General features: G+C 35.6%; 1 non-coding gene across 1 annotated transcript; it reads right to left on the bottom strand.

Annotated features, from left to right (window-relative positions):
- Positions 1 to 9,906: 9,906 nt before the first annotated feature.
- Positions 9,907 to 10,013, bottom strand: LOC131837407 (U6 spliceosomal RNA). Its single transcript, XR_009356020.1, has one exon. It is a non-coding gene; the product is annotated as a U6 spliceosomal RNA (small nuclear RNA).
- Positions 10,014 to 10,940: the final 927 nt, after the last annotated feature.

Genomic DNA, 10,940 nt, shown 5'->3' with positions numbered 1-10,940 from the left:
GATGGATAAAGGTAAATGTATAGTCAAAACCAGATTCTCTAATATTGTAATGGTGATATATAAATCATATACTAGTCTAGTTTAAAAGTTAAAAAAAACAAGCCTATTAAAAATAACTATAACTGCAATCATTTGTTACTGAAAGTACAATATAAAAATGATCAAAAATGTAAAAACATCAATAACCTGTTGTTATAGAAGTATAAATTTTCTGTACACTATTGAAATTCAGTTGTTTTCAACATAAAATGGAATGTTATAACTAACGTATTTTATATAAGCTTAATGCTAAATATAAAAAAATATGTAGTTGATACACAAAAGATTTTGATAAAGAAGTTAAAACGCACTGCCACAAAAAGTCATTAGATTACAAAGAGAACAATACAGGAAATAAAGAGCAGAGCATCTACAGAAGAGCAATTAACAGCGAAACAAAACAGATAAACACTGGGGAAAGAAAAAAATTTAAAAGAAAAAGGGAGGGGAAGGCAAACCATTATACACTTAACTATACGTAACAAACTGTTTCTGGAGGGGAGATGGGCAGGGGAATGGGCTAAGTCAGTAATAATTATTAGGAGGTCACTTGTGATCAGCATTGAATGTTATATGTAAATGGCGAATTACTAAATTCTACTCCTGAAACTAATATTACACTATATATTAACTAAAATTTAAATAAATCATGAAATATCAAAAGAATGAAAGGCAAAAGTTAAGTCCTTACCTATCAATAATTACTTTAACACTAAGTGAATGGAATCATCCAGTTGGAACACATACAAAGCTAGAATTGATTAAAAAAAACAAACAAAAATCACAAGATCCAACAATATGTTGCGTATAAAAGAATCATTTTAGCTTTAAGGACACACATGGACAAAGAGTAAAGCGATGGAAAAAGATATTCCAAGCTAAAGATAACAAAAGAAAACAAGAGTAGCATTAACTATAACAGACAAAATAGGGTTTATATAAGCTAAAAATCACCACAGGAGTCAAAGAAGGTCATTATACTATAAGCAAAGTGTCATCATTTCATCAATACAGTAATTGTAAATATCATGTACCTAATATTGAGCCACCAATATATAAAACAAATACTAAAAAAACAAAAAGGAGAAATAAATAGCAATACCATAATATCTGGGGACAATAATATCCCACTCTTACCTATGGATAGATCATCCAGACAGAAAATCAATAAGAAAATAGTGAATTTAAACACTATGCCTGGACAAATGGGTGGCTCAGTCAGTTAACCCTTTGCCTTTGGATCAGATCATGATCCCAGGGTTCTGAGATAGAGTCCCACATTGGGCTCCCTGCTCAGGAGGGGGTCTTCTCACTCTGTCTCTGCCCTTACCTCTTGCTCATTTTCTCTGCCCGGCTCTCTCAAACAAACAAACAAACAAAACAAAAAAAACAAACAAGAACTATGTCAAATGAACCAAACATATTTACAGGATATTCCATTTAATACTATCATAATAAATATTCTTCTCAAACACACGTGGAAAATTTTCTAGGATAGATCACATTTTAAACCACAAAACAAGAGTCCCCCCAAAATCAATAATATAGAAAGCATATTGAGTATATTTCCAGCCAAAATAATATGAAACTAGAAATCAATACAGAAGGAAATTTGGAAAATTTACAAACACACAGACATACACAGTTTTAAACAAACAAAAAATCAAAAAAAGAAGACAAAGTGGGAATAAAAATACATCTTGAGAAAAAAATATATATATCAAAAAATTATGAGAAGCAGCAAAAAGTTATAAAAGGAAATTTTGTAGCTATAAATGTATATTAAAAAAGATTTCAAATAAAGAACTTAATATAACAGCTCACAAAAACTACAAAGAGAACAAAGTAAACTTAAAAGTAGCAAAATGAAGGAAAAAAATAAAAATGAGGGCAGAAATAAATTAAATATAGAATTAAAAAAGTAGAAAGTTTTTATTAAATGGTAAATAAAGTTAGACTTGGTAATGATAAATTAAAAAAAAAACAGCTAGACTAACAGAAAAAAGAGAGAAGACTCAATAAAATCAGAAATGAAAAAGGAGACATTATCACAGATACCACAGAAAAATAAAGGATAAAAGACAGTTAAATGCTAGCGAATCAAAAGCCTAGAGGAAATGGACAAATTCCTAGGCACATACAACCTATCAAGACTGAATCATAAGGACATAAAAAATGTGAACAGACCAATAAGGGGTAAGGAGATTGAATCCATGATAAAAGACTTCTAACAAATAAAAGTCCAGAGTCAGATGATTTCCACAGTGAATTCTACCAAACACTTTAAGAAGAAATAATACACACTTTTAAAACCCTTCCCAAAAAGTTGAAGAGGTTGAAATACTCTGAGGCACATTTTACAAAGCCAGCATTATCTTGATATCAAAACCAGACAGGAGCACTACAAAAAAAAAAAAATCAACAACAAAAAGAACTACTGGATAATATCCCTAATAAATAAAAATGTTAAAATTCTCTACAAAATGCTACAAAACTGAATTCACCAGCACATATCAGTAAATTTGATGCATGATATTAATAGAATGATTAATAAAATCTCATATGATCAACTCAATATATGCAGAAAAGGCATTTGACAAAATTCAACACCCTTTCATAATAAAAATACTCACCTAACTGGGTACAGAAAGAATACACATAAACACAATAAAAACCACATATTCTGTGGAAGGATTCAAGGTGGCAGAGAAGTAGCAGGCTGAAGCGACTTCAGGTAGCAGGAGATCAGCTAGATAGCTTATCTAACCATTGCAAACACCTACAAATCTAATGGGAGATCAAAGAGAAGGAGAGCAACAATTCTAAAAACAGAAAATTGATCACTTTCTGAAAGGTAGAACCGGCAGAAAAGTGAACCCAAAAAACGGGAAGTTAGACCGTGGGGGGAGGGGCCAGCTCCCGGCAAGTGGTGGAGCAATGGAGCAGAAAATCAAGACTTTTTAAAAGTTTGATCCAATGAGGGATATCACCCCAGAGGCTAAACCAGAGTGAAGCCTAAGTGGGGTCAGCATAGCCCCAGGTGTCTCAGGGTCAGAGAAGGACCAGGGGTATCTGAGTGTCACAGAACTCACAGGTATTAGAGTGGGGAAGCTGGCTACAGAGACAAAGCTGAGGAGTGAGCTCTCAACCCAGGGTTACTTTGAACCAGGCATAGGCAGGGTGAGCTTGGAGCATGGCCAAGGGCAAGGGAGATGGGAGTAATTGAGCTCTTTTCTCCAAGCATGGCCAGAGGCCAGGGAGATGAGAATGACCAATGACTTTTCTCCAAGAGCGAATGACAGAGTGCTTTTCTCCAAGCATGGCCAGAGGCCGGGAAGATGGGAGTGATTAAGCACTTTTCTCTGAGGGTGCCCTGAGGAGTGGGGCCCTGAGCTCTCCACTCCTCTGGGCCGGATTGTGAGACCGCCATTATCATTCCATCATCCAGAACTCCACGGAAAGCCTTCAGGGAACAAAAGCTTCTGGATTACTTAGCCCTACCCCAGGTAAGGGCAGGACAAGTCCATCTCGGGCAAAGACACTTGATAATCAATACAACAGGCCCCTTCCCCAGAAGACCAACAAGAAACCCAGCCAAGATCAACTTCACTTACTAAGGAGAACAGTGGAATTCCAGAGGAGGAGAAAGCAAAACAAGGAATTCATGGCTTTCTCCCAATGATTCTTTAGTCTTGCAGTAATATATTTTTCCTTTTTTCTTCGGATAATATATTTTTTAACTTTTACCCTTTCCTCTTTGAATGATTTCTTTTAAACTAGTTTATTTTTAAAATACCTTAAAAAATAATCATCTATTTTGAACCGTCATTATTATAGTCATATTTTATCCTCCATTGTATCTAACTATATATTTTTTTAAATGTACGGTTTTTTCTTCTAAAACATTTGGGGTATAACTTCTCCTAATAGATCAAAATATACCCTACATCTACCTCCAAGATTGTTCTAGTGTCCAGCCTGAGAAAATTCTCTCCAGTTTATTTTTCATTATTGTCCCAACCAACTTGCTCTATCAACTTATGTTTTAGAAATTAAATTTTTTTCCTCATTTTTATAGGTTTATTCCATCCCTTCATTGTGCCTACTCTTATATGTCTTTCATGCTTTAAAAACCTTGGGAGGTAGTTTCCTCTAAGAGACCAAAATACTCCCAAAATTAAGAGAGTGACCCTGTTCTAGTCACAAGTCTAGTATATATATATATATATATATATATATATATATATATTTCTTTTTTAATATTTTTTCCTTGTTTTCTTTTTTTTTAAAGCATTTTTTCCCCTTGAACTTATTTTTTATCCCCTTTCGTTCTCCCACAACTTGGGGTCTCTTCTGATTTGGTTAAAGCAAATTTTCCAGGGGTCTTTACCATCCTTTTAGCATTTAATTGCTCCTTTGTATATTCTTATATGCTCAAAATGACAAGGTGGAAAAACTCACTGCAAGAAAAAGAACAAGAAGCAGTACCAAAGCTAGGGACCTAATAAAAACAGACATTGGTAATATGACAGAACTAGAGTTCAGAATGACAACTCTCAGGGTTCTAGATGGGCTTGAAAAAGGCATGGAAGATATTAGAGAAACCCTCTCCAGAGATATAAAAGCCCTTTCTGGAGAAATAAAAGAACTAAAATCTAACCAAGTTGAAATCAAAAGAGCTATTAATGAGGTGCAATAAAAAATGGAAGTTCTTACTGCTAGGATAAATGAGGTAAAAGAATTAGTGATATAGAAGACCAAATGATGGAGAATAAAGAAGCTGAGCAAAAAAGAGAGACAAACAAATACTGGACAACGAGGAGAGAATTTAAGAGATAAGTGAAACTATAAGACGACACAACATTAGAATAATTGGGATCCCAGAAGAAGAAGAAAGAGAGAGAGGGGAGCAGAAGGTATATTGGAGATAATTTTTGTAGAGAATTTCCCTAATATGGCAAAGGGAACATACATCAAAATCCAGGAGATGCAAAGAATGACCCTCAAAATCAATCAAAATAGATCCACACCCTGCAACCTGATAGTAAAATTTACAACTGTTAATGACAAAGGGAAAATCCTGAAAGCACCCTGGGAAAAGAAGTCTGTATTGTACAACAGTAAAAACATTTGACTGGCAGCAGACTTATCCACAGAGACCTGGCAGGCCAGAAAGAACTGGCATGATATATTCAGAGTGTTAAGTGAGAAAAACATGCAGCCAAGAATACTATATCCAGCTAGGCTATCATTGAAAATAGAAGGAGAGATTAAAAAGCTACCAGGACAAACAAAAGCTGAAAGAATTTGCAAACACCAAACCAACTCTCCAGGAAATATTGAAAGGGGTCCTCTAAGCAAAGAGAGAGCCTAAAAGTAGTAGATCAGAAAGGAACAGAAACAATATACAGTAACAGTCACATTATAGGCAATACAATGCCACTAAATTCATATCTCTCAATAGTTATCCTGAATGTAAAGGGCCTAAATGTACCAATCAAAAGACACAGGGTATCAGAATGGATAAAAAGCAAAACCCGTCAATATGCTGCCCATGAAACTCATCATAGACCCGAAGATACCCCCCAGATTGAATGAGAGGGGGTGGAAAACAATTTACCATGCTAATGGACATCAGAAGAAAGCTGGGGTGGCAATCCTTATATCAGATCAATTAGATTTTAAGCCAAAGACTATAATGAGAGATCAGGAAGGACACTATATCATACTCAAAGGGTCTGTCCAACAAGAAGACCTGACAATTTTAAATATCTATGTCCTTAACATGGGAGCAGCCAACTACATAAACCAATTAATAACAAAATCAAAGAAACACATCGACAATAATAAAATAATAGTAGGGGAATTAACACTCCCCTCATTGAAATGGACAGATCATCCAAGCAACAGATCAACAAGGAAAAAGGCCTTAAATGACACACTGGACAAGATGGACAACACAGGTATATTCAACAGACTCCATCCCAAAATAACAGATACACATTCTTCTCTAGTGCACATGGAACATTCTCCAGAATAGACCACATCCTGGGTCATAAATCAGATCTCAATCATTATCAAACGATTGGGATCATCCCCTGCATATTCTCAGACCACAATGCTCTCAAACTAGAACACAAATACATGGAGGCTAAACAGCATCCTTCTAAAAAATGAATTGGTCAACCAGGAAATTAAAGAAGTATTGAAAAAATTCAGGGAAACTAATGATAATGAAAACAAAAGTGTTCAAGATATGTGGGATACAGCAAAGGCAGTCCTGAAAGGAAAATATAAAGCTGTACAAGCCTTTCTCAAGAAACAAGAAAGATCTCAAATACACAACATAACCCTACACCTAAAGGAGTTGGAGAAAGAACAACAAAGAAAGCCTAAACCCAGCAGGAGAAGAGGAATAATAAAGATCAGAGCAGAAATCAATGACATAGAAAACAAACAACAACAACAACAAAATCCACACCACCACCAACAAAAAAAAGCATTGAACAAATCCACGAAACTAGGAGGTGGTTCTTTAAAAGAATTAATAAGATTGGTAAACCCCTTTCCAGACTTATCAAAAAGAAAAGAGAAAGGATCCAAATAAATAAAATCATGAATGAAAGAGGAGAGATTACAACCAACACCAAAGAAATACAATCAATTATAAGAACATACTATGAGCAACTCTACGCCAACCAATTCAACAATCTGGAAGAAATGGATACCTTCCTAGAGACATATAAACTACCACAACTGAACCAGGAAGAAATAGAAAACCTGAACAGACCCATCACCAGTATGGAGATAGAAACAGTCATCAAAAATCTCCAAACAAACAAAAGCCCCAGGCCAGATGGCTTCCCAGGGGAATTCTACCAAACATTTAAAGAAGAATTAATTCCTATTCTCCTGAAACTGTTCCCAAAAAATAGAAATGGAAGGAAAACTTCCAAACTCTTTTTTTCTGAGGCGAGCATCACCTTCATCCCAAAACCAGACAAGGATCCCATCAAAAAAGAGAACTTCAGACCAATATCCTTGATGAATACAGATGCGAAAATTCTCAACAAAATACTAGCCAATAGGATTTAACAGTACATTAAAAGGATTATTCACCACGACCATGTGGGATTTATTCCAGGGCTAAAAGGTTGGTTCAACATCTGCAAATCAATCAATGTAATACAACACATTAATAAAAGAAAGAACATGAACCACATGATACTCTCTATAGTAGCTGAAAAAGCATTTGACAAAGTGCCGTATCCCTTCCTGATTAAAACTCTTCAAAGTGTAGGGATAGAGGGCACATATTATCAATATTATCAAAGCCATCTATGAAAAACCCACTGCAAATACCATTCTCAATGGAGAAAAACGGAATACTTTTCCGCTGAGGTCAGGAACACGGCAGGAATGTCCGTTATCATGACACTGCTATTCAACATCGTACTAGAAGTCCTAGCCTCAACAATCAGACAACAAAAAGAAATTAAAGGCATCCAAATTTTGCCAAATTGGCAAAAGAGAAGTCAAACTATCACTGTTTGCAGATGAAATGATACTGTATGTGGAAAACTTAAAGGACTCCACTCCAAATCTGTTCTAACTTGTATAGGAATTCTGTAACGTGTCAGGATATAAAATCAATGCACAGAAATTGGTTGCATTCTTTTATACCAACAAGACAGAAGAAATAGAAATTAAGGTGTGAATCCCATTTACAATTGCTCCCAAACCCTTCAGATACCTATGTATAAACCTAACCAAAGAGACAAAGAATCTATACTCAGAAAACTCTAAAGCACTCATGAATGAAATTGAAGAAGACACAAAGAAATGGAAAAATGTTCCATGCTCCTGTATTGGAAGAACAAATATTGTGAAAATGTCTATGCTACCTAAAGCAATCTACACATTTAATGCAATCCCTATCAAAATCCCATCCATTTTTTTCAAAGAAATGGGACAAATAATCCTAACATTTATATGGAACCAGAAAATACCTCAAATAGCCAGAGGAATATTGAAAAAGAAAGCCAAAGATGTTGGCATCACAATTCCAGGCTTCAAGCTCTATTACAAAGTTGTCATCATCAAGATAGTAGGGAACAGTCACAAAAACAGACATAGATCGATTGAAAAGAATAGAGAGCCCCAAAATACACCCTCAACTCTATTGTCAACTAATATTCAACAAAACAGGAAGGAATATCCAATGGAAAAAAGGTAGCCTCTTCAACAAAAGATGTTGGGAAAATTGAACAGCCACATGCAGAAAAATGAAATTGGACCATTTCCTTACACCATACATGAAAATAGACTGGAAATGGATGAAGAAGCATAATGTGAGAAAGGAATCCATCAAAATTCTTGAGGAGAGAACAGGTAGCAAGCTCTTTGACCTCAGCAGCAGCAACTTCTTCCTAGGAACATCGCCAAAGGCAAGGGAAGCATGGGCAAAAATGAACTATTGGGATTTCATCAGATCAAAAAGTTTTTGCACAGCAAAGGAAACAGTTAACAAAGCCAAAAGATAACTGTCAGAATGGGAGAAGATATTTGAAAATGACATACCAGATAAAGGGCCAGTATCCAAAATCTATAAAGAGCTTATCAAACTCAACACCCTAAGAACAAATAATCCAATGAAGAAATGGGCAGAGGACATGAACAGACATTTCTGCAAAGAATACATCCAAATGGCCAACAGACTCATGAAAAAATGCTCCACATCACTCGGCATCAGGGAAATACAAATCAAAACCAGAATGAGATACCACCTCACACCTTTCAGAATGGCTAAAATGAACAAGTCAGTCAATGACAGATGCTGGCCAGGATGTGGAGAAAGGGGAACCCTCCTACACTGTACGTGGGAATGCAAGCTGGTGCAACCACTCTGGAAAACAGCGTGTAGGTGCCTCAAAAAGCTGAAAATAGAACTACCCTATGACCCAGTGATTGTATTACTGGGTATATACCCTAAAGATACAAACGTGGCATTCTGAAGGGGCACAAGCACCCACCTGTTTATAGCAGCAATGTCCACAATAGTTCAACTATGGAAAGAACCTAAATGTCCTTCAACAGATGAATCAATAAATAAGATGTGGTATATATGTACAATGGAATACTATGCAGCCATCAAAAGAAATGAAATTCTGCTATTTGTGATGACGTGGATGGAACTAGAGGGTACTATGCTTGGCGAAATAAATCAATCTGAGAATGAAAACTATCATATGATCTCCCTGATATGATGAAGTGGAGATGCAACATAGGTGGTTTGGGGTGTACGAAAAGAAAAATAAAAGAAGATGGGATTGGGACAGACACAAACCATAAAAGACTTAATCTCACAGAAGAGACTGAGGGTTGTTGGGGAGATGTGTGTTGGGAGAGGATGGTGGGGGTATGGACATTGGGGAGGGTATGTGCTATGATGAGTGCTGTGAAATGTGTAAACCTGGTGATTCACAGACCTGTACCCCTAGGGATAAAAACACATTATATGTTTATTAAAAAATTTTAAAAATCCATTAAAAAACACATATTACAAGCCCAGAGCTAATCTCATATTCAATCAAAAAAGTTTGAAAGTTTTCCCCTTAAAGATCAGAAACAAGACAAGTGTGTCCACTTTCACTACTCTCATTTGACATAGTACTGGATGTCCTAGCCAGAAAAACCAGGAGCACAAAGAAATAAAAAACTCCAAAAAAAAGGAAGAAGTAAAATTTTCTTTTTTTGTAAAAAAATCCTAAAAACTTCACAAAAAATTTGAATAAACAAATTTAGTAAAGCTGCCAAATACAAGATCAATATATAAAAGACAAGAATTTTGTTTTGTTTTGTTTTGTTTTTAATATGGAATGCTTCCCAGTTTTTCATGTCATCCTTGTTCAGTGATCACGCTAATCTTCTCTGCATCATTCCAACTTTAGTATATGTGCTCCCAAAGTAAGCACAAGACAGGAGCATTTTAACACTCTAATGATGAACTATCTGAAAAAATAAAGAAAACAATCTAATTCACAATAGCATCAAAAATAATAAAATACTTAGGAAAAGATTTAACTAAGAAGATGAAAGATCTGTACCCCATAAAGTATGACATTGATAATGAAATGGAAGGAGATACAAATGGAAAAATAGCACATATTTATGAAAGGTAAGAATTAACATTGTTAAAATGTCCATACTACCGAAAACCATCTGTAAATTCAATTCCTATCAAAAATCCAATGATAGGGGTGCTTTGTTGGCTCAGTGGGTTAAGCCGCTGCCTTTGGCTTAGGTCATGATCTCACGGTCCTGGGATTGAGTCCCGGGTCGGGCTGTCTGCTCAGCGGGGAGCCTGCTTCCTCCTCTCTCTCTCTGCCTGCCTCTCTGCCTACATGTAATCTCTCTCTGTCAAATAAATAAATAAAATCTTTTAAAAAAATAAAATACTTAGGAAAATATTTAACTAAGAAGATGAAAGATCTCTACCCCATAAACTATGACATTGATAAAGAAATTGAAGGAGATACAAATGAAAAGATAGCCCATATTTGTGAAAGGTAAGAATTAACATTGTTAAAATGTCCATATTACCGATAACCATCTGTAAATTCAATTCCTATCATAAATCCAATGTTAGGGGTGCTTTAGTGGCTCAGTGTGTTAAGCCGCTGCCTTCAGCTCAGGTCATGATCCCAGGGTCCTGGGATCGAGCCCTGCATCAGGCTCTCTGCTCAGCAGGGAGCCTGCTTCCTCTTCTCTCTCTGCCTGCCTCTCCGCCTGCTTGTCATCTCTCTCTGTCAAATAAATAAATAAATAATCTTTTTAAAAAATCCAATATTATTTTTTTACAGAAGTAAGTAAAGAATCCTAAAATTTATATGAGACCATAA

This window comes from Mustela lutreola, chromosome 7, assembly GCF_030435805.1.
Source record: "Mustela lutreola isolate mMusLut2 chromosome 7, mMusLut2.pri, whole genome shotgun sequence".
Classification (NCBI taxonomy): domain Eukaryota; kingdom Metazoa; phylum Chordata; class Mammalia; order Carnivora; family Mustelidae; genus Mustela; species Mustela lutreola.
Note: the sequence above shows the minus strand (reverse complement) of the source record. Positions and strands in the feature narration are given on the sequence as shown.